This window comes from Neophocaena asiaeorientalis, unplaced genomic scaffold (assembly GCF_003031525.2).
Source record: "Neophocaena asiaeorientalis asiaeorientalis breed wild unplaced genomic scaffold, Neophocaena_asiaeorientalis_V1.1 scaffold59, whole genome shotgun sequence".
NCBI classification, from domain to species: domain Eukaryota; kingdom Metazoa; phylum Chordata; class Mammalia; order Artiodactyla; family Phocoenidae; genus Neophocaena; species Neophocaena asiaeorientalis.
This window is the reverse complement of record NW_020174268.1, coordinates 9094202-9118412: the sequence shown is the minus strand read 5'-3', so window position 1 is coordinate 9118412 and position 24211 is coordinate 9094202. Positions and strand designations below refer to the sequence as shown.

Genomic DNA, 24211 nt, shown 5'->3' with positions numbered 1-24211 from the left:
TTGTGTGAAATACTTTCAAAATAAACTCAAAGTTCTTTTTAACTGTGTGCAATGTTTGAGGGGAAAAAAGAAAATCTCGAAATTCACCATAAGCTTTCCATGACACACCGTACTGTCACTATTTCTACTGATGATCAAAAATGTACACAATAAACAAAAATAAAAGCAGGTATCCACACGATATCAACTGAGCAATAAACATGGCAATTCAAGTGAAGAAGGTACAAAACATGTCTCCAAGACAAAATTACTTGCCAAATGAGTCTTGCTGGGGAATATTTGCTATACAATTCAGAGTGAGAATGACAACTTTCTTCTCACTGAAAGAAATGGGATTTTCCCCACATGCCAGACTCTGTCCTCAGCATTTTCAATACGGTATTGAATTTAAGCCGTACCGCAGCCTTGTAAGGTGGGTATGTTTTAGCCTACATTTTATTGATGTTCAACTTACACGTAGCCAAACACTGAAATCTGCTGCGTACAGCTCAGTGAATTTTTACATTTGTACACCCCCGTGTAACCACCCACCACGGTGGTCATGGCCAGCACCCCAGCAGGAGGCTCCCGTGCCCCACAAAGTCAGCAGCCCCTTCCCCACAGGTTAACCACTATTCTGACTTCTGGGAGATATACGAGTTTTGCTTGTTTACTGAAATTCATATAAATGAAACTGTGCAGAATGTAGTTCTAGAAGGATCTATCTAGTGTGGATAGGGAAAGGGAATGCCCTGCTGGGGGAACAGAATGAGGGAGGAGAATGCCCTAGAACATGGAAGGGGGAGCTGCTAGAGGAGTTCATAGGAAAGGAAGTTGGAAAGATGGTGGGTGGCCTTGAATGCCAATAGAGTGTGTGAAGGTGCTTGAAGGGATGAATGATATAATGATATAATTAAAGTGACATGTCAAGGAATTTGATGTCTCAGCTCACCCAGAGGAGAGTGAAGGAGGAGGAAACTGGAAGCAACAAGCCCAGTGTAGTGATCCAGGTACGAGATTGTAAGGACCACAGGGAAGGGAAGGGAAGGGAGGAGAAACTCCAAAGGGAGCGAGCCTGCACTTGCCACTCCACTGTAGGGGCTGCAGCTGATGGGAGGAGTTTTCTCCACAGCTCCAGGACGAGACTACTGAAAGAAGAGTGGTAGGTGCTACTCTAAAAATAAATTAGTCACGAGGGGAAACCAGTTTTAAGAGAGGAAAATAAGTTAAGTTTAAGGCCATTTGGTCACCAGCTGGTTGACAAATGAGACTAAAGCTCAGCAAAAAAAGATGCGATGATGTCGCGTGGGAGATGAAGAACAGGACAGCAAGAGCTAAACGGTGTCCGGAAACCCATGTCTTTGAATCAAGGCAGCTGAAGCCAGTGAGAAGAGAGGAGACCACCAAGAAACAGCAGGAGGTACAGGACTGTACCTTGGGGGATACTCACAGGAAAGAAGAAAAAAGAGTATGCAAAACAAGGACAGGAATAGGGCAGGAGTAGGATAAAAACCTAAAGATGGTAGAATACGTTTAGCAGCAATTCCTGCCACAGGCACTCAATTTAAAGATCTTTTTCTCAAGTGTAACCATTGTAAATGCTGAAATTAGATTCTCCAAGGTACTTCAGAAGCTTCATTAACTCTTTCTAGCATCTTCAAGGTATTACTTTGCAAATTACTGTCTGGGTATGCTAAACTTAGTAAATTGTTGTTTGGGTGAACTAAATAGTAGCTTAGTGCTCTGAAAGAGTTAATGGGGCTTTCAAACTGTCTAATTTACTCCTAAGGTGCTCATCATATGCGAAACTCTAACTCGATTCACGTATCACCAATGATGATTTAAAGGCAATCCACTAAACTGGGCATTCACATTTCTGTCCAAATTGAAGCTAATAGATTTTTATTGAGACTTCCTAGTCATCATGACAACCAATGTTTAGATGATTAACAACCAATCAACAGTGGTCTTTCATGAAGAAATCTACTACAAATAAAAGCTGAAAAGAGACAGAAAAACAGAAAAGCTGAAATCAATGTCTGCAGGGTAATGGTGTTTGTAAGCATGAGCCTGAGGTGGGTCTAGTCGAGGTATAAAATTATCCCACAGGCATGGGTCACAGCTCAATCCCCCGTCTTCCTTCTCTGCATTCATCTTCCCCCTTCACCAGATGACAGCTGGTAAATTTGTTTGTTAAAGCCCAGTCTTCAGGAGATATTAAGAGAGAATTCCTAAGGTAAGGTATGTTTCTTTTCTCTAAACGATGACAACAGATAATATGAAAGGAGGAATTTAGCTTTTGATTTAAAGCTAATTTTAAGGGGACTTTCCTGGTGGTCCAGTGGTAAAGAATCCACCTTCCAATGCAGGGGATGCGGGTTCGATCCCTGGTGGGGGAACTAAGATCCCACATGCCGCGGGGCAACTAAGGCCGCGCGCCTCAATGAGAGAGCCCACGCACCACAACTAGAGAGAAGCTCGTGCGCCACAACAAAGATCCCGTGTGTCACAACAAAGATCCCGTGTGTCGCAACTAAGACCCAACAAGCAAGCAAGCAAGCAAGCAAGCAATAAGTAAATAAAATACATAAAAATGTTTTTGAAAAAACAGTACTGGGAGTAAAAGATATTTTTTAAAAAGCTGATTTTTATCTGCTCAAGTCACTTCCAGTTACGCTGCCAATGATCGTATTTTACATTATTCCCTGATTAAACTTACTTTATTAATCAAAAGCAAGTTGGCAAGCTTATACATAGCATTAAGCAGTGATTTTTAAAAGATACTGCATAGAAAAGGGGAACACTGCTAAAACATTAAGTTTTCTTTCATTAAAGAAATATGGCAAAAAAAAAAGAAATATGGCTCTTTTCCCTATTTTTCAAGTTTTCTTTTATGATTATGTTTTTTAAATTATAAATACAAATTTAAAGTCAAATTACCTCTCATCAAGTCTCCTAGCAAATCTGAACAAATCACTCTTCTGAACTGCCCAACACACTAAACATTGACACTTCAGTAAAATATGATTTTGAAATTCCCATTAAAATTCTCAGTGGCTGCATGGCTTTTTTGTCAGACTTTCACTTTTTGGCACACGTTTTCAAACATTTAAGAATAATACCTTTGCTTTGCTATATATAGAGCAACAACCAGGCGTATCTTTGTACAAGTACAGCTTAATCATTAATACTTCATTTGAAAAATACTTTGAAATAGAAGTATCATCAAAGATCCTCAGTTCAGACCTGTTATGTAATCTAAAATTACTACCAGTAGAAGATCTAACTACATTTTCAAATATTAGAGATTAAAAAGTAAGGTAATTGGAACCCTACAGAGGTACATATATTATTACTAATAATGAAATTATATATATATATACACACACACACACACACACACATATAGCTTTCAGAGCACACAGAAAAACTCACATAGACCTTTGCAAAAAGACAGGCATTCTGGTTTTCTTTTTACTTAATTTTTAGTTCCATCATGGCAGGAACAAATTAAATACAGTTTCTGTCAAAATTCTTTCTTAACTAAGTGCAAATTAAATGACCAACCTATGCCTTAAGTGTAGGCAGGTTGTGCTTCCCCTCCCTAACTCTGAAGATGAATCTGAGCAAAGGAATGCGGACATGAACGACCAAGGGACAGTGAATCTGCACATACTCTCTGGCATTTAAATTGGTCATGTGCAAAAACCTAAGGCTGCTGCACACAGAGAAATTTTCAAAAGGAATAGGTATGTGAGATAGATAAAAGCTTTCAAAGGAAATTTGAAAAGCCTTCCTTCTCTTTCTCCCCAGTCTCACTTTTGAGGACAAGAAGCAATTTTTAAGTTCAAAGCATAAAACTCATTAATACAGATCCCTTAGGGATTAAATGTGGAGGATGGGGGAAGATGCATAACCAATGCACATGTTATAAATATAAGAGAATAAAATCCATACAAGCAATATAAAAGATTATTTCAAACACCAATGGAGAGATACTTACCTTCAATTGCTAATAGAGCCCGCCCCGCCCCGCCCCCCGTGCGCGGGCCTCTCACTGTTGTGGTCTCTCCCCTTGCGGAGCACAGGCTCCGGACGCGCAGGCTCAGCGGCCATGGCTCACGGGCCCAGCCGCTCCGCGGCATGTGGGATCTTCCCGGACCGGGGCACGAACCCGTGTCCCCTGCCATCGGCAGACGGACTCTCAACCACTGCGCCACCAGGGAAGCCCTAACAGAGCTTTTTTAATGCTCATGTTTTTCCACACAAAATCATTTGAATTGGGGGGGGGGAGGAACTGTTGTTTTAATTTCATCCCAACACAGAGCATTCTATCTAGCAGGCATGGTTTACATAGCCCCTAACACACCACACCTTTGGCTACTAATTGGCAATCATTTTAAGGCTTTTCCAGGATTTGTGAGTAGATTAACAATCTATCCTTTTTAGTTGACAGAAGTAAAGATGGTCCCAAATGCAAAACAAAGCCCAAAACTGCACTACCAAACTCATCTACTTCATAAGCAAAATCTTCTGCACCTCACTCACACTACCATAAAACTGATACAGAGTTCAAGGTCCCAGTGGAGAGGCAATTTTGTGCAGGATGAGTAAGGGATGAATGTGAACACCCACCCGCAAGTACACACCACACACGCTCACCCACTCACTGCCTCAGTCACTCAGCAGCTACACCACTGTTAGGGCCATTTCCCCAGTTTTACCTTAAGGCATTGGCAATAATCCTTCTAGCCTCTGAACTTCTTACTATGCCTATGCCTTTTATTTGCATTTCAGACTTTCCCAGCACGTTCTTGAGGTAATCTGTCACTCCAACACAAGGTAATGAAGAGAAACAAGACATATCCCAAACAGATGTGGCTTTTGGTGGTCGAAGTTTTTAATGCCACTGACCATTAGGCTAAAAAACATTCGTTACCCAGGACAATCCAAACCAGATCAAAACCCTAGCTGGTCAATTAATTTTAAAAAAGGGAAAGTTAAAGTACAGAGTTTTTAAAAATTGATATACAGGGCTAAACATTAAAACTTAAAATAAATACGTGTACATGTGCTTGAGATAAGGTAAAATCTTTCCTCTGAGACAAGGTCCAGTCTTTCTTATAAACCCACAATTCATTGTCACTGAAGATTTACAACGTTGATTTCTTTAAAGTACAGGAATTTACCCAACCACTGCACGCAGTAATCCCAACTACAGAATTCTTCATGCTTTCCCCCTAATTTTTTACAGGGTCTGACCACACCTAATTTATCAGCAATTTAAGTCTTTCCAAAGTATTCAACTTAGTTTTCCTAAAGATAATTATTTCACATTCATATTGAATGGATTCATTTAACATTTAATTAATTTTTTATTAATTGGGAAAGCACTACAACTGCACAAACATGTCTGAAAAAACACAAATGAGTTCCAAGAAAAACACAACTAAGCCTGTGTACTAGAGGGTAGCATAAGCAGCCAGAGAGGCATTCAACCAGGAAGGGTATTTCACGGAGGGAATGGAGAGCCTGTGTTCACATGTGCTGGTGAAGCGCCCGGTCAACCAGGAGAGCTGCTCCCACGGATGCTGGTGCCACCACCAAAGTGTACCCTAAACATTTATCTGCCAGATAGGGGTAAAGACAGGGAAGACTACAGGATTTTTTTTTTTTTTAACACTTGATTTCTGTTAAATGCGACTGAATTAACTTGAAATGTTTCACTTCCTTAAAAAAACAAAAAAACCTGCCACCCAAGAAGTACTAATATTAACACATTAAATGTGTTAAGAGTTGAATGTTACTTGTTCCTACAAGTCCACCTTCTGGAAAATCTAAATAATGATATTATATATGTATGTGCGTGTACGTACATGCTAATTAACATGCACATATGACCGCGTGTAACGCAATTATCTCATAATTAGCTGGGTGCCAGATAATTTTTTTTAACTCTCCTCGGCTTTGGAATACATGGTATGGTCTTTACGGAGTTCTCTTAGCACAGTTCTTTTCCTTTGTGCTCCCTATATTAGAACTGATTCAGAGGCCTTTAGCCCAGTGTCATACTGGTAGTAGGCAAGGACACCAAGACGCCAGTGTGGATGAAAAGGCGACAGACACACAGTCTATATACTGCAGATACTGAAAGGTAACGCTACTTAATCACCACCAGCCTTTCTCTGCTGGAAACTTTCTTCTTTAGAAATGTCATAACAGGCAATGTGGCTCTAAACCAGACAGCTCTGTATTTGCTCACATACTTGCAAATATTACCGTCATCCCTAAAAACTGTCCTATATAGAACAAAAAGCCACATCCTACTAGGTTAAGATGTTATTTTTTTTGCAGACAGAAACCTAAAGTGTATTTACTTAACATAATAGAGAGCAAAACAGCTATATGTTAACGCCTTCCTTCTAAAATCCAGCTGGTTCCTATTTGACACAAACTCTTTCTCCTGGTTCTTAAACTGCTTCAGGAATGCAGTTTTTGCTGTGAATAATCACATTTATTAAACACCATAGAGACCTGAAGTCTTTGTTTCCAATTGTTTCCAAAATTTAAAAATTGGTATGTATTTCTTGATTTATTAAAAAACAAATAAAACTGGGTAGTAATGTTCTTTGTCATTTGCTCAAAAAAGCGTGGTTTTTTAAAAATGAGATTTAACATTTTTTTTAAAACTTTGAAATGTGCACTCTGAGTTTGTAATAGTAAAGGAACTGGCATCCCCAGGAAAAGTAATTACGGTCAGTTATGTCAAAGTCCTTTTAACCTGCTTAGGTAGGCAAAATTGGTAACTCAAAATTTCCAACGTGATAATTAATATACATATTGCTTGATAAACTGTAATCCAGTCCTCATTTTTAGTGAGCAAAACCACGTACTGTAGAAAAAAAGATACTAAAATTCAGTCACCAGTACATGACTACAGGAGTAAATGACTAAATAGAAAAATAAAACTCTTAAAATTCACTGCGTGATCATATCATTTTATTCCCTGACCAAGGAATAAGCGGGTATTTCCAGGATAATTCCAATCTGTTCGCAGATGCTCAGTCACAAATCCAAGCAGTCCAGGTTACCATAATTGGCAATTAAAAAATTCATTAACAGCATCATTGTTAGCAATACACATATGAAAAATTCCCTTCTCAATAGCTCCCAGCTCTCAATTACAAATGATGGGGACAAGGTCCCCACTCCAGCATTATCTCCAGTAATCCATCTCCAACTACACTACACTTCTCAATTACCTTAACATGCCGACCCTCTCCCACCAACATCCCTGTGTTCAGGCTGCTTCCACCCTGAATCTCCTCCCTGACTGGCCCAAAAGTAGTGTCAGCCCGCTGAAATTCTACCCACACTTCTGCACTCATCTTAAGCATGGGCCATGCTTCTCCTGGTGCTTCCAACCCGATGTGAACTTTCTAGCCCCTGAAACCCCAGTACTCCCTTTTACATTTCTCTCCAGTCACTTGCCCTTAATATCTGTGTACCAGCAGCTATCTAAGCCCTGACTAGTTGTTAGCCTCTTAAGACAGAAGCTGTATCATCACCGGCTGCACAAGGCGAAGGAATAATACCACTGGTGATCAATGGAGATGCAGGCTGGCAAAAACAACCAACTAGTGTGTGGAAGGATGCCACAAATTACACCAACAGTGGCGCCAACACTAACCGCTAAGAGATGCCTCTTAATATCAGCTGACGAGTGTTTAAAGCTAGTAAGTATGAACCTAATAATCTAGAAGATGTACACGGACCGAGCGATAAAAATATCAACAAATCTGGGACCGACATAAAAGATATCTGACACAATGACGTGGTGGAATTTACTGTAAGGCATGTTCTACCTAACCAAAATATGGCAAAAAACATTTTTTTCCAAATGTTAGATAGCAAGATGAAGCAAATGTAAAAACTGAAGATCAAAATAACAGCCGCACTTTGGTGACCAAGGTGGTTTTCAAGCACCCCAAGTTGACGTTTTACCAAACTGAGGTTATATCATCCTTCAACACAGAGACTACACCACACCCATCCTGTCACCTGAAGCTATCTAGTCTAAAACAGACGATTTCAAGGCCTAGCAACACTTCAGAAGCAGTACAGCAGCTTCTGTCAGTGGAGGAAAAGGTTTTAAAATGACTGCAAGGCTTCCCTGGTGGCGCAGTGGTTGAGAGTCCGCCCGCCGATGCAGGGGACACGGGTTCGTGCCCCGGTCCGGGAAGATCCCACATCCGCGGAGCGGCTGGGCTCGTGAGCCATGGCCGCTGAGCCTGCGCGTCTGGAGCCTGTGCTCCGCAACGGGAGAGGCCGCAACAGTGAGAGGCCCGCGTACCGCAAAAAAACAAAAAAAAAGACTGCACATCATGCTCTCTATTTTTTGGAAGGGCGAGGAGAGAGGCAGGGTGCCAACAGGGACTGAGGAAGGCTATGGAAGTGGAAGTCTGCCCCTGGGAGACTCTACTTGGCAGGTGTCCCCTGTTCCTCCATCATCCCCAAGCCACACTTCCACCTGAGGGTCCTACATCCCTGACAATGCAATTTCCTCACAGCCACTCCTATTCCCCACTTTCTAAAAAAGCACAGCTGATCGCATCCCTGACCCTGCTTAAAACTGGCTTCCTCTTTCCATCAGGTAAAGATCAAGTTCATGTAACACTCTCAGATCTGACCCTGCCTGCCTTTGCAGCCTTACTCCACCCTGCCCTCTCCCTTCAAACTCCCTTTGTACTTGGGCTCCCAAAATGTGTTGTGTCATTTCATGCTTCTCAGAGGCTCTCCATAAAGCCCTCAATTTTCTCCCAAGAGCTCCCTGTCCCTCCTGCAGGAGATGCAGTGCCTTTATTAACCTAGTACTTAATAGTAGTTAATAAACATCTTAACCTAGTAGTATGTGGCTGTTTGTTCTATATAGGACTGTTTTTAGGGATGACGGTAACATCTGCAAGTATGTGAGCAAATACAGAGCTCTCTGGTTTAGAGCCACATTGCACTGCTGCCTCCTGCACATCTCCCCTGCGCCATGTCCAGGCTTCTGTTACAGAAGAGGCACGTGGTGCAGCAACTCCAGAAAAACCGGAAGACACTGACTATGTTGTTTTGTCCTGCACCCTGAGTGCCTAGCAAAATGCCAGAGACAGAGCAAGGAGTCTGAGAGTATATGACGTCTCAGCAGTGGTGCAATCCTCGGACTCCTGTAACATTCCAAATGCCCTGAGGTGAACATCTGTCCATCTTAGTTACTACATGTGAGTGCAGAAAACCCACATTCTTCTTGGAGACACTTTTAGGCTACGCCTTCACTAATTTCCCATTCTTTACTTCATCCATTTGTTCCAAATGTGCTCTACTACATGTCAGGCACTGTACCAGGCACTACAAATGAATGAATGGATGAGAGAGAGAGAATGGGAAGGAGGGAGGGAGGAAGACAGATAACGCATTGTCTCCACTCTCAGGGAATTGACAGCCTACTGCGGTAGTCTATAACCGCCCAATACAGCATTCAGTAACTAGTCCACATTTTTTAGTACAATACACATAGATAGTAAGTAACTACACATTTGGTGCCTTTATTCTCATCCAGTATTTAACCTCCTTTGGCTACTTAAAGTCATTCTATTGCCCTTGGGTGTTTCCCAAGTTTTATACCCTTATGACACATGGCAACATAAAGGTGCACTGGTGGTGCCAATAAATGAAACGTGCAGTTACAGACAGGGAACGAAATCTCAATTCTAGTCGTGTTAGTAACTACAGAGACAGACTAGCCCAACAACTTCATTTTACAGAACAAAGCAGTCCAAGACAAATTACATCAACTGCCTGGGGTCTTCCAACAGGTTACAGCTAAACCTGACTTAGCATCGAGATCTCCTGTCTCAGCTCCATTCTCTTCCTCTGTCTTGCCCTCACCTGACAGTAACGTGTCCCCTGTGATGTGTTAAATTCAGATCACGGTCATATGAAAAGCTGAACTGGTGTTTCTTGGGGCACAGGAAAGAACAAAAGCCAAAGGCAACAAAGTAGCACCACATAATCTCATAACCAAATGCTTCCTCCAGCTGCCAGCATTTTTCGAATTTGTGGTAAATAGAATTGTTGGTCCCAATTGTTCCGGTGTGGTTACTTCCACGGCCCCTTGCTAAAGTGCACTTCTCTCCTCCCTGATTTCAGGCTTGCCCATATGGCTTATTTTGGCCAACAGAGGCTGGAAGTGAACTTGCGCAGTAAGGCTCCCCTTCTTGTGCATCTGACATCATCCTGAGAAGAACGTATCCCTTCCAGCCTGGGCCTCAGAGTGAGAAAGAGTGAGCTGCCCTAGGCAACTTCATACATGTGAGCAAGATGTATAAGCATACATGCTTATACGCGTATGGCGCTGAGACGTCGAGGTGATTTGTTATGCAGCAAAGCTGGCTGACACAATGTCTCATCTATCCTTCAAGCCAAGAATGCATACTTATGGTTATCTGTCAATACTGCATCTCCTCAGGGTATCTGCCGAAGCAGAAATTATTAGCATAAGTAGAAACTGACTTATTCTCTTTTACTTCCATTTTGCTAATTTCTTGAGGCCATCTCTTATTTGAATTATCTTCAGAAAAGAACCTGTCTCCAAATTAAAGTGTCATCTCCAAGTGCTTCACTGATTCTTACGGTAGATATAAGTGAGAGAAAAATGTATCCTTTCAGTATAATCTCATGAAATGCCCCCTTCTCCCTTCAAAGCAGTAAGATTTGTCACCATCACCATTAATTTAGTAAAGATAATTTTTAGCTCATGTGATAGATCCTACAGATAGATGGGAAGGGAATACATGTATCTTTCAGGGCAGGTACTAAAAATTTTTTAAAGGCTGCTTTAAAGCCGTCAGCTGGAATAAATGTTAAAAACACTGATTTTTTTTCTTAATACTTTTAAAGGCCCTCCAAATCAGGGTAACATTAAACAATGGCACTCAACGTAAACGTCCTTTAATTTAGGCACTTGCTTATTCCAGCACATACCCCGACATTGTTATTGTTTTTTTGTTTTTGTTATTTATTTGTTTGTTTGTTTTTGGCTGCATTGGGTCTTCATTGCCGTGCACAGGCTTTCTCTAGTTGTGGCGAGCGGGGGCTACTCTTCGTTGTGGCGCACGGGCTTCTCATTGCAGTGGCTTCTCTTGTTGCGGAGCACAGGTTGTAGGTGCGCAGGCCTCAGTAGTTGTGGCACGAGGGCTCAGTAGTTGTGGCTCACAGGCTCTAGAGTACAGGCTCAGCAGTTGTGGTGCACGGGCTTACTCCCATGCATGCATAGTTACTCCACGGCATGTGGGATCTTCCCAGACCAGGGATGGAACCCGTGTCCCCTGCACTGGCAGGTGGATTCTTAACCACTGTGCCACCAGGGAAGTCCCCCCGATGTTGTTAAAACTACTCCAATTTAATTAATTATCATTATCATTTGTAATTTTTAAAGCTCAGTAGACTTGAAATAAAATTATGTTTGGATGACAAAACACATCACGCAACAGAGTCATCTGGAGGGTAGAATACCAAACTGAGAATCTACTGCTTATTTTTCCTTCTGCTTGCCATGACAAGGTTAATTTGTTTCCTTTCTATATTCTTCTTTCTGTCTTATAAAATGAAAAGGATATACTTCCTTTTGAAAGGATGTAATTTCCACTTTATAAATATATATATGTATTTTAAAAATTCCTCAAGGCCAAGGGTTCTTAACATGGAGCCTATGTATAGAACTCAAGGGATTTAAGAAACTTAGATGGGGGGGGAGGGGGGAGACATACATTTTGATATTTACTAACCAATCATTGAAATCTAGCATTTCTTTCAATTATGAAAATAGGCAGCGCAACACAGTATTAGCAGTACCTGTGACTCTGACACCGATGGAAATGGATCTGTCAAAATTCAAAAGATTTTTTTACTTGCGATGAGTAATTACCTCAAAATTACGGTGACTTGCCACTAAATCCTGTTACTTTAATGTATTGATAAAGAAGCACACGTCTTACCAAGTGACAATTTTGATAACTGTATTAGCTATAACTCGTTTGCTTTGCAATCACATGCACTGCATCCACCTACCTCACTCCCCAGTCCTTGTGAACGAAGGAGCCCACGGCAGAGAGGAAGACACGCATGCTGGGGAGGGGAGAGGAGATAACAACCTATATATGTGTCTACAGCAGTGAAATTAAAAAATGGTAATTACGATGAGGCATCTATCTGGCACCATCTAAAACCAGCAAGCAGTAATTGTACAACAAGGGGGTGTTTAGTGTGTGAGGTGTAGGACACCGCACCAGAAAACCTAAAGCATCCAAGCTGTAAAGCACTGCAATAAGCAGGTAATCCTAGGCCCAGCGCCCAAGTTTCTGCCCTAACCTGTTCCTTATGATTACGATTTTTAAAACATCACAGTGTCAGCAGGTTCACTGTGAGTCAGACCTGAAATAATAAATGGCTTATTTTCCATCCTGATGGAGGAAATACATCACGGCTCATTGTGGCTCACTTAACTGAGGCTGTTTTTACAGGAAAATATAAAAAGTCATTCTGCCTGACCATTTTTATTTTAATTTTTTTTATTAACAGAGCTCTTTACTACATCCACTTTAAAAAGAAAAGGCATGTTTTCAATGTAAGCTATAAAAACAATGCCCCACAAACATCTAGAAAGAAAAATAACATAAATATCCAGAAAGAAAATTAAGTTTTTGACCAACAAATACCCTGGTGGGCCAAGATAACCAATTAAATGCATTCACTTCATCAAGATAAAGTGCTGCTTATTTAAACTGTCAACCATGTGGTAATGCTGTTAAATGACAGACAAAACCTTTCACCGCCATTTGCTACGGTTGCCAGGTTTCATAAAACTGCATCTATTTAGACACAAATACAGACATACATTCCAGAACCCAAAGTCTTAGCTACTGCACCCGCTCAGCTAGAAGTTAAGGGAAAGGTAACATCTTCACCAAAGGTGAATGCTTCTTCAATGACATCTATAATGCATACAGACTGTAAAACCCATCTTGTCTGTGGATAAAATAACTACAATGAGTGAGCAGTATATTCTAGGAACAATGAGTTTGTTCTGTCCTGCCATTTCAACACGTTCTACATGACCTTATGGGGTTCTAGAGATCAATGATGCCACCACTTCAGAATGTAATCTTGCTTGTTACCCAAAACTGTGCTAGAGTAGGTTCAGTATATTTAAAAAAAAAAAAAAAAAAAAAATTAACAAGATGACACTGCTGCAGCCAATATTAGGTACATACAGTGTGTATTTCAGGATTTGACCAATAAATTGGGAATTACATATAAAGTACTCAGTGTATATAATACATCTGAAGACAAACGAATTCATAGCTCTGCTGACTCATGACATGAAGAGAGAGAGTTAAGCCATCACAGTTCCATTCCATCTCCTTGAAATGGTGCTGAGAGGTAGAAAAACCTGCTAGGAGTTCCCATTGACTTACCTGCTCATTCCCTTGTCACCTGTGGCCCTGAACACGGATGGGGAAATGGGGAAAGGAGACATAAAGGCAAACAGCAGAAGCTGCTTGTGTGTTGTTCTTCTCATTTTCAAATATGAATTTTAAAAGGCAGAAACTCTACATACAGTCTGTCACAAGCCCTACTGTCACTCTCCTCCCATCACAACTGTAGTGTTATCTACAGTTTAAAAAAAAAAAAAAACCTAAGAACCAGGGGTCTAGCTTTCACCCTGCATCCTGCAGGGATTACCAAGGACAGGATCCACAGGTTGGTAGAGGGCCGGTGGAAAAAAGGCACTGCCCTTGGGCATTCCAATTCTCCCTCTTCTATTTATTAGTTGTCACACCATGGAGACTGACAAAATCTGGCTTCACCACCTCTCCCACTGGGTCCCATAAAGCTCAAATGGGATAGAGCATGGCAGGCACACAGCACATCACAGACACTCAAATATTAAGAGATTGTGCTGTTTATGAGGGGAAAAAGTGTTACAGGGGTTCCATGAACCTGTAAAATTAAGTATCGGGATGATACCTCAGGTTTTCAACGTTAAAGAAAAAAAATTAAAGGGATTCTTTTTTATTTTATTTTATTTTATTTTGCTGCACCACACAGCTTGTGGGATCTTAGTGCCCCGAGCAGGGATCGAACCCTGGCCCACGGCAGTGAAAGCGTCCTAACCACTGGACTGCCAGGGAACCCCCAGAAGGGATCCCTGACATATGTGTTTGTGTATGTTACTCATACATACACACACACAAATACCAGCGCACACATACACAAGCACAAACATACCTAACAAGATTTCTTTCAAAAAGAAAGCTGACCCTATGATTTCTGTGGCCAAGAAATCTTAAACTCCCAGGCACAAAATTTCTTGGTTTTGTGGTTGCTGTTTTTTTTTTAAAGTCAATTCCATGACTGGTATATCAATCGATCTAGAATTTTAATGGCAACTTTCTAAAGAGGAAATGACCCACAAACTCTGCTTTCCCTTTCCCCATATTTCTTTCATCAGCAACATAGAGGCAAAGAACCGAACGTTTACCAGCCACAATTTTAAGAAACCTACTAAACGATCCCAAGTATTTCAACCTTGGATCTTGGCTAAGAAGAGTACCTAGCGTACATAAACTCTTATTTCCCCATCAGGATTACCACTAGGTCAATGAAACACAGCCAAGTGTAAGAGTCCTCTTCTGTGGCGGGTGGTGGGGTGGTATGTGTGTTGGGGGCAGGGTAGGGGCGGGGAACGGCTGTGAGTACAAAGAGAGAGTGAAAAGGTCAGGGGTCTGTCATCTCTCACTTCCTGAGGCATTTAAGGATGTGACACAGTGACATGTGGTTTGCAAGAGGTCTCCTTCCTTTATGATCTGCTTCTCCACCCCATCCCCAATCTAAATCAATTTTTATTTTCAGTTCGGTGTTTAAACAAAGAGAAAAGGTTACCACACACAGAGGGACTTTAAGTCTGAGACGTTAATCACATCAGAGTCTGGAACTTCAAAGTTGCAGTTCTCCCAGCAGCAGCAACTCGGCTCCCATGTGCAATGTGTTACTGTACAAGCTAGTATCTCTGACTGAAGACCCTGATGTGTGTGTGGGCAGTGTGGCCAAATCACAGACACTGTGAATTGAATCTCCTGACTCTTCCTTGGTTGAATTTAAGCGGGTGATTATGGGGTGTTAGCATCTGCATTTAAAACAGGTCCCCAAAGAGGAAGCACATTCAGGTCACTTGAACAAACATGCCACACCAGAACCATCTGACTGCCTGCTTGGCAGCCCCGCCTCTTCAGCTGTACAGTCTTCCATCCGGGTCCCATGACCAGGACTGATGGGACAGCTCTCACAGGATTTAAAGTTGGACCCTCATGGCTGGTACTATTAAATGGCTCATTTTTCTAAGAGCCCGAGAAGAGCCTTAACAGACAAAAGGGACAGTAAATCAAGCCCCTCTTTAAAAAGAAAAAATCAGACGGAATAAAAAAAAAACTAGCATGTGACCCAGCATGTGAACTACTGGCAGTTACCTTTCCTCTGCCAAGCAGCAGAGCGGCTTCCAAAGGTATGTTCCAGCAGTTCTAGCTCCTGACTTCAGTAGCCACTCTGTTTCAGGAATACGAACAAAATTCAGTACAGAGACGAATGTTGGAAAAGTCCCAGAGAACTGACTTGGTGCCAGTGGTTATGTGCAAGTTCACCCAGCCATGCCAGGATGCTTCCCAAAGCCTAAGTGTTTGCTATAGGCTTGATCCCCACTGTCCCCATCTCCTTCAGTGGCTGGAAATTTTGAGGCTAGATACATTTAACTCCCAGGATATGATATGAGCTAAATCTGCTTTAGGAAGGCAAGAGCACTGCCGGGAATATGACTCTCTGTTTCAAAGCATGATCCTGCAAAATGACGGCACCACACTTGATTCATCTGAAAATGATACCCAGAAAGTAGCCTACGCGAGTCACGGTCACTGGAATTGTAAAAGACCTGAAAATACAGTCAGTCCACCTCATTTTGCAGACAGAACACTAAGGAACAGAGGGGACAAATCTTCATGTAGAGGGTTTTGTTACTGAGAATGATGCTATAAGAATTTTGGTGTTGCACAGGCCTGGACCCTGCAGAGGAAAAAGAACAAATACAGCAATACGTCTCATATCTGGTGGTCAGCCTTCCATAAACCTCAACCATTCAGAAAGCATTTAGACTCTGTGAACAAACATGAACCAGAAACTCAGGTCAGAAAGAAACTGATGAAAGCAGAGTACTAATCCACAGAGCACAGAGACCCTCTGAGACCCTCCAGCGCCTGCTGGATCTAAACTTCGTATAAAATAAGGTCAGTTACTTAACATATTATGCAGGTTGTCCTGAGATCTTCATTCCTTCCTAGCTAGAAGACTTTTTTTTTTTTTTTTTTTGCAGTACGCGGGCCTCTCACTCTTGTGGCCTCTCCCGTTGCGGAGCACAGGCTCCAGACGCGCAGGCTCAGCAGCCATGGCTCACAGGCCCAGCCGCTCCGCGGCATGTGGGATCTTCCCGGACCGGGGCACGAACCCGTGTCCCCTGCATCGGCAGGCTGACTCTCAACCACTGCGCCACCAGGGAAGCCCTAGAAGACCATTTTTAAGTAGCTGAGAGACCGGTCAATGCACAGTCGAGAAGAGATGCTTCAATAGCCCCAGAAGACATGATGACACAGGTGGGAAGTGGAAAAGGAGATATTCCCAAGGATCACCCCAAGTCACGAAGTAAGGTAGAGAGCATACAGTGAAATCAGAGGTACAGGAAAAGCGCATTCGTGCAACAAACAGTTGCTGGGCATCTACATGTCCTGGGTTCAAAGGAAGGAACAAACAAAACACACAGAAACACACAGAAAATGCTTGTCCAAGCGGAGGCAAAGGATGGTGCCAAGGCCCTGAGGCAGGAGGATGCTTGGCCTGCAGGGAGGTCAATGTGACCAGAGGGACATGAAGAAGGAAATGAGATCAGGGAAATGACTGGGGGTCAGGCAGGGGGAGGAACCACTGGAAGAACCTTGGCTTTTACACTGAGGCAGCCAGGCAGCCGGGGGAAGGCTGTGAGCAGAGGATCACTCTGGGGCTGCTGGGAAAGGGCTGAAGGGAAGCAAAGGCAGAGCAGGAAACCAGTAAGGAGACCCAGCAAGCAACCAGGTGAGAAATTACACAACTTGGATCAAGGGGATAGCATTAGAGGAGGTGAGAAGTGGAAGAAAATCTGGATGTATTTTGAAAGTAGAGATGACCAAAATTGCTGCACCACACGGCTTGTGAGATCTTAGCTCCCCAACCAGGGATTGAACACCCCTGCAGTGGAAGCACAGAGCGCTAACCGCTGGACCGCCAGGGAATTCCAGGAGATGGCCAAATTTGCTGACAAATTGCATGTGGGGTGGGTTGGGATGGGAAAGGAAAAAGGTCTTCTGAATTCAAAGGTGCTTTAAAGTTACTTGAAATATTTACTTAAACGGAACACAGCTATCTTCAGCAGACCACGCTGAGACAAGAAAACTGCACACGCGACATATAATGAAGTCAGAGAGCTCTACAGGGGGCCTAATGTTTGAAGAAACGTCTGAAGGAAGGAAATGGAAGAACCAAACAGGTATTTCTAGAAAGTTCTGCAGAGGAGATGAGTCTTGAGGATGAGACAATGTAGGTTTAATGAGGCGGTTGGGAAAAAGAATTTCAAACGAAGGCTCAGCAGACGGCAAAACGCACATGGGCAAGGACAAGAAGTCAGTCTATCAGTAAAATCACGGGTTAGAGCAGCAGAAAGGGCACTTGGTAACGGGAGTCACTGAGTGGGAATTCAGTTCCAGCCAATGGAGACACGGAGCCACAGTACACAAGCCTCGGCAGGCCAGCACCCCTGCTGTCCTAACTTATATTTGGGTGAAGGAACAAGAGAAACACTATCAAATGAGTTGCTCGGCTGGGGGGGAGCGGGGGGAGGGGGGCAGGGACCATGATCTTTCAAATAGGAGAAAAAGAGTCAGGTAACAACACTGAAGAACAACTAAGAAGAAAGCAAAAACAGAAGCAGTATTTAATTTTTACTTCAGAGTTTCCTATGCAATTAAAACATGGGTATTCTGTACCATACATGGACACAATAAATGAGAAGCATTCCATGTGAAATTCTCTGGAGAGAATGAAAAGCTCTAGAGGGTAAGTTAAGATTACAATGAACAAGAAATGCAGTCTAGTCCTCACACACGCTTGAGGCCACTGAACAAAAAACAACCACTTCAGCCTCATTCTTTCATTGACAAAATAGAAACCAACAGGTGACACGTCTGTCAAAATTACATTATCTGGGGCTTCCCTGGTGCGCGCGCAGTGGTTGAGAATCTGCCTGCCAACGCAGGGGACACAGGATCGATCCCTGGTCCAGGAAGATCCCACATGCCGCGGAGCAACTAAGCCCGTGCACCACAATTACTGAGCCTGCGCTCTAGAGCCAGCAAGCCACAACTACTGAGCCCACATGACACAACTACTGAAGCCCACATGCATAGAGCCCGTGCTCTGCAACAAGAGAAGTCACCACAATGAGAAGCCCACTCACCGCAACGAAGACCCAAAGCAGCCAAAAATAAATAAATAAAATAAATAAATTTATATATTAAAAAAAAATTACATTATCTAAATTTCTAGATATTCCTTCCAGAGTAGTTCAAGATTTAAGAACCTTCAATGTACATGTACAAATACCAATTCATAATAAAATAAACACTCTTCACACTTCCAATCTCCCAAGAACTGTGTTCCATGTTACAGGATTAGATTTTGATGGGTGATTTTGCTAATAAACTGGTGGATGAAGCAGAGTGACTATCATTTTATTGAAGAGCTGAGTGACAAAACTGAGAAAACGGCAAGAGTTAAAACTAAGAGCCGTGGAGACAGACAGACCTGGATTTGATTCCAGATTGTCCTTTTCATTAACTATGTCACCTACCTAAAAGAGCTAAGCCTCACTTTCCACTTGGAAGAAGGGGAACAGCAACATTATCTACCTTATATGGATGGAATTAAGAATTAGAATCGCGCATAAGATACGCAGTACTCGGAAAAAGGCAGCTATCTTATTAGCTGGTCTCCAACTTAAGCCTGATTTTTATTTCTACTGCCATTCCAGAAGTAGAAAGCTGTAAGAAAATGGAGTTCTTCTTACTCCTTAAAATCCTGAGAAAGAGACTGGCGGGTATCTACATATGTCCGAGCTCCTCGAAAGCTATTACTCCTCAAAAGATTACTATTACTCTTCAGCATTATATAATTATTTGCATAAAGCATTATATATGGTTTGTATAATTTCTCCTAATTAATGAGCTTGACATTTCTCTTACATAATGGCCTATATTCCATTACTTATCCTTCATTTTAAAATAAAAATCTCAAACATCACAACTATGGAAAGAGCTAGACTTACATATGGGGAGGTGTTCGTTTAAAACAAAACAAAACCTTTGACTGAACTGGCTGAGTCTCAACATGACACCCTGAGATATCACTCCTTGGGTGCCTATGGAGTTTCTTTTCTGGCAGAAGGCAAACATGCCTTTCCCAAGTCAAAGATATCTAAACAAAAAATATCCAAACCTTTTGCCAATTCCACATAATTCCACTGTTCCCTGCGCCCATTTCTTCAACTATGAAACAGGGTTACATAGCAGGTAGTTACTTCCGGACTGTCGTGATGATTAAAGAAGATAATACATGCGAAGTGTATGCCTGGCAGACAGAGTGATGGAAAACAGAAAGTTAGCTCTTTGTTGTTATTATTAATATTAATGAAAAATTCTAATCCTGTAAGAATTATTTTCCAGTTTACGCCTATTTTTGCCCATTCCCCAAGAACTCCTAGAGGTAAAAGTTAGTATGGAGGAGGAAGGGTGCTACGTGTCCCGATAGGAGACTGCTCAGGGCACTATCTGCTCGGAGGGTTAGAGTCACAGATCTAAGCCTATGCCAATCATTTCTTATGGCTTCAGTATGCTGATGGTTGACACATTTATACAGTCAAATTCTCAGCTGAGAGTACCACTAAATCAAAACAAAACAACCTAATTTGCACTGATTCACCTTTCCTCTAGTCCTCCAATGGGAGAGTTAAAAAACAATGAACTACAGGTAAAGGGCAAGAGGAACACTGGAAACAGGAAACTGGCTTCTGAAAAATAGCACAACCACTATATTGAAATACATTTTTCCAACTATCAAAAATCTGACCATAAAACATTAATCCACTGGAAGGCCACTCTACAAACACAGGCTTTTTAAAGCGGCACTGGGAATCATGTGGGACATTAGTTCTTACTGGTGCCGACTTATTAATAAAGCTCTTTTTACTCTGTATGCATATCTGTGTATCACATGATAACCCAGAAGGCAGACCAGCAAACTTGCCAATGACAAGCAGCAAAATGAGATAAGCAAGAAAATCAACAACAGAATTAAACTACACTGACAGGTTAGAATGCCGAGTTAAAAATCAAGATAAAATTGAGAGTTCAACAGAGATATAAAAAAAAAGATGTGAGATATGACATCACTTATATGTGGAATCTAAAAAAAATGGTACAAATGAACTTACTTACAAAACACCAAAAAAAAATAAATTAAAATAAAAGGGAATTCCCTGGCGGTCCAGTGGTTGGGACTCCACACTTTCACTGCCGAGGGCGCAGGTTCAATTCCTGTTAGGGGAACTAAGATCCCACAAGACACGTGGTGTGGCCAAAAAAAATTTTTTTAATAAAAAAAGACTGAGTCACAGATGTAAAAAACAAACGTATGGTTACCAGGGGGGAAAGGGATAAACTGGGCGATTGGGACTGACATATACACACTACCATATACACAACAGATAACTACTAAGGACCTACTGCATAGCACAGGGAACTCTACTCAGTACTCTATAAAGACCTATTCGGGAAAAGAATCTAAAAGAGAGTGGATATATGTATAACTGATTCACTTTGCTATAGAGCAGTAACTTAACACAGCATTGTAAATCAACTATACTCCAATAAAAATTTTTTTAAAAAGGATGTGAGAAATTGGAGGAAATGTGTTTGGAGGTAGTCAGAGATATGTTTGCTGACTGCAGGCTTCAGCCCAACTATCAGCGTGATGCAGATCCTGAATAATGTTAAGATACAGGCTGCAGAACCAAAGTGTAGTTTCCAGATCACAGGAAATTAAAGTCCCATGTGCTCGGAAGAGGCCACGTAATAGCTAGAGGATAGGTGAGCTCTTTATTATCACACTTTAAGAAGCACACTGATAAATGACAGCACATCCCAAAAGGAGAATGGAAGCCAGTTCTGCAAACTTGGGTCAATGAAGTCCCTACCCCTGGAGAAAAACAGGGACTAGGTGACCCTCTGCAGGAGATGCTGAGAGGGGATGTGACCTAGTCTCAACTCTAAAATTTCAAGCACCTGGGAACTGTTGCCGTATCACAGCCTGATAGCACCATCAACAAAAAAACAGATCAGTAATGTGATCAAAGCTGTCAGCAACGAATATTGCTGCAAAAGCAGACCACTCATGAAGCTCCTGAGACCATACAGAAATAATGAACTACAGGAGCTTCCCCAAAACTTACCAGAACCCACAGCAATGCTCTACTTCCTAACATCTAAAACTTGTACCAGAAAGGAACAACAGCCAAATCTCAGTTAGCGGGTATTGCCCACCCTACCCTACCACCTATAAAATTCTAGCACTGATTCATTCTGTATTATGAGGGTGGTACTCTGACTAAAGGAGGCGGGGTGGGGAATCACAGTCACCAGCAACCGTCTCATCGTAAATTAAACAGGGGTTGGCCGGACAAATGGCAGGAGGACACTGTGTATGAGTTTAATACTTTTTAAAGCTTATCAACTCCACTCTAAATTATTTTTCGGAAAATTTAAAAGTGTATGGAATTACCCACTCTCCAAATCTTTTTGTAAACATGAAAAGGAACATATGATTAAAACTTTCAGTGAGACTGTTTCAATAATGGAAATCACTATCTCACTGAGTATGCATAATAGTTTTTCATGTATAGAGCAAAGAATATTTCTGGTAATCCATTAGGTAGAAAATTTAATAATACCGGTTTCAGCAGTAAAGATTTGTGTGTATATTCTAGGGTCCTTTGCCAACCAATTATAAAACATGGTTTTAAATGCTATTGGAAAAGTAACAAAAAGTCTAGTAATAGATGAAGTTTTCATTGGAAAAATTTAAGTCAGCAGAATTCAGGAAAGCACTATTTACTGTGATAAGGTCAATTGTTAGTAAAGACAAGACTGATTAAAGCTTTAACGCAACAGAATTACCACAGTGAACTAAAAGAAACACAAAATGCAGTAAATTAATCTGTATCCAAGCAAACAAAGGTCGGGGTGGGGAGATAACAGCATTGCCGGGACTACCATAAACGCGGCATGTTGATAAACTGTTTATTATGACCTAGAACTAATTTGACATAGCACAAATGCACTCATGATTAAGTATAAAATGTGTCACCCGAAAACTCTCACTCAAGGGGTCTCCTTCCTACTTAAAATAAAATAAATATGGTGTCAGCAATTTATACTGCTTATAGTCTCCAACGCTAATGGATTACTTTTCCAACAAATCCAGCGAATTCTGACTATTACTCAATAAGTACCCACAATTTCCCACCATTAACACTTAGGGGGCTTCCATGGTGGCACAGTGGTTAAGAATCCACCTGCCAATGCAGGGGACAGGGGTTCGAGCCCTGGCCTGGGAAGACCCCACATACCGCGGAGCAACTAAGGCCGTGCAACACAACTACTGAGCCTGCGCTCTAGAGCCCACGAGCCACAACTACTGAAGCCCGCGTGCCTAGAGCCCATGCTCCGCAACAAGAGAAGCCACCGCAATGAGAAGCCCATGCACCGCAATGAAGAGTAGCCCCCGCTCACCACCGCAACTAGAGAAAGCCCGTGTGCAGCAACTAAGACCCAATGCAGCCAAAAATTAATTAATTAATTAGAATAAGAAAACTTAGGACGGAAGAGCAGAAATCCAAATGTAGTAGCCTAATAGAAAATTCTCTAAAACAGAGTTTATAATACTTAAATTTCCATTAACTCAGACTCAGTTAAAAAGTCTAATTTTCCACACAGAAGGAAAACGTAGTTATATGATCTTGTGATAATTCTACACAAGGCAACTGCCTCTTTAAAATATTTTAGGTGCAGATTAAAGGAAAACATGGCTCACGATAAGTACATTGTATGGATACCAACCTTCCCCCTACCATTTGAAGACACATCTTCGCACGCACACTGTCAAAACCAATCCAGGACAGAAGAGATTATCATCTCTATTTTAGAGATGTTGAAACTGAAACACGAGTGTTTAAATGATAAACCTGACCAGGGATCAGGGACCTGGGTGAAAAGTCTTTTCCATCTTTACTACTCTTTTAAAACCTAAGACTATTTTAGAAAATACCTGGTTCTATGATATGTTCTAAGGAGACAGAATAATAGAAAAATCCCAGCCAGCAGATATTCTGATTAATAGGATGTATTTTAAACTAATCCCACCCTTAAATCATTGTAAAAACTCCGAATACAGTATGCCCAAGTCTTCTGACAAAGGAACCAAGTAAGATCACTGATTTTAGGTAGTTATGATCGTTTAACATAAGTGACAAAACATTTTACCAAACGGAAAACCTAACACTGTTTCTAAAGCTGTCCTATCAGTGAGAGATCTCCTGCCCCACACCCAGCAATGTTCTTTGCGTCACAAGGGTTATAAAAATAATTCCTGGGCTTCCCTGGTGGCACAGTGGTTGAGAGTCCGCCTGCCGATGCAGGGGACACGGGTTCGTGCCCCAGTCCGGGAAGATCCCACATGCCGCAGAGCGACTAGGCCCGTGAGCCATGGCTGCTGAGCCTGCGCTCCGCGGCGGGAGAGGCCACAGCAGTGAGGCCCGCGTACCGCAAAAAAATAATAATTCCTTGTCAGTTAAGATTCCCAAATTTTCCTGGCCCTACTATATAGAAAGTCCAGAGGTAACTCCTTGCACTTAGTGGACTGTTATACACCCACAGAAATGGTAACTACACTACGTAGGCTACCTAACAAAATTGTAAACTCTACCCATACCTCTCCCCCTTCA

The 24211-nt window shown here is 41.9% G+C and overlaps 1 protein-coding gene across 1 annotated transcript in view; it reads right to left on the bottom strand.

The window, feature by feature from the left end:
* The window catches only part of FOXO1 (forkhead box O1), a gene marked incomplete at its 5' end in the record, with an annotated part of 91434 nt that overhangs the window by 39271 nt on the left and 27952 nt on the right, over window positions 1-24211 (bottom strand). The gene's annotated exons all lie outside the window — the stretch shown is intronic.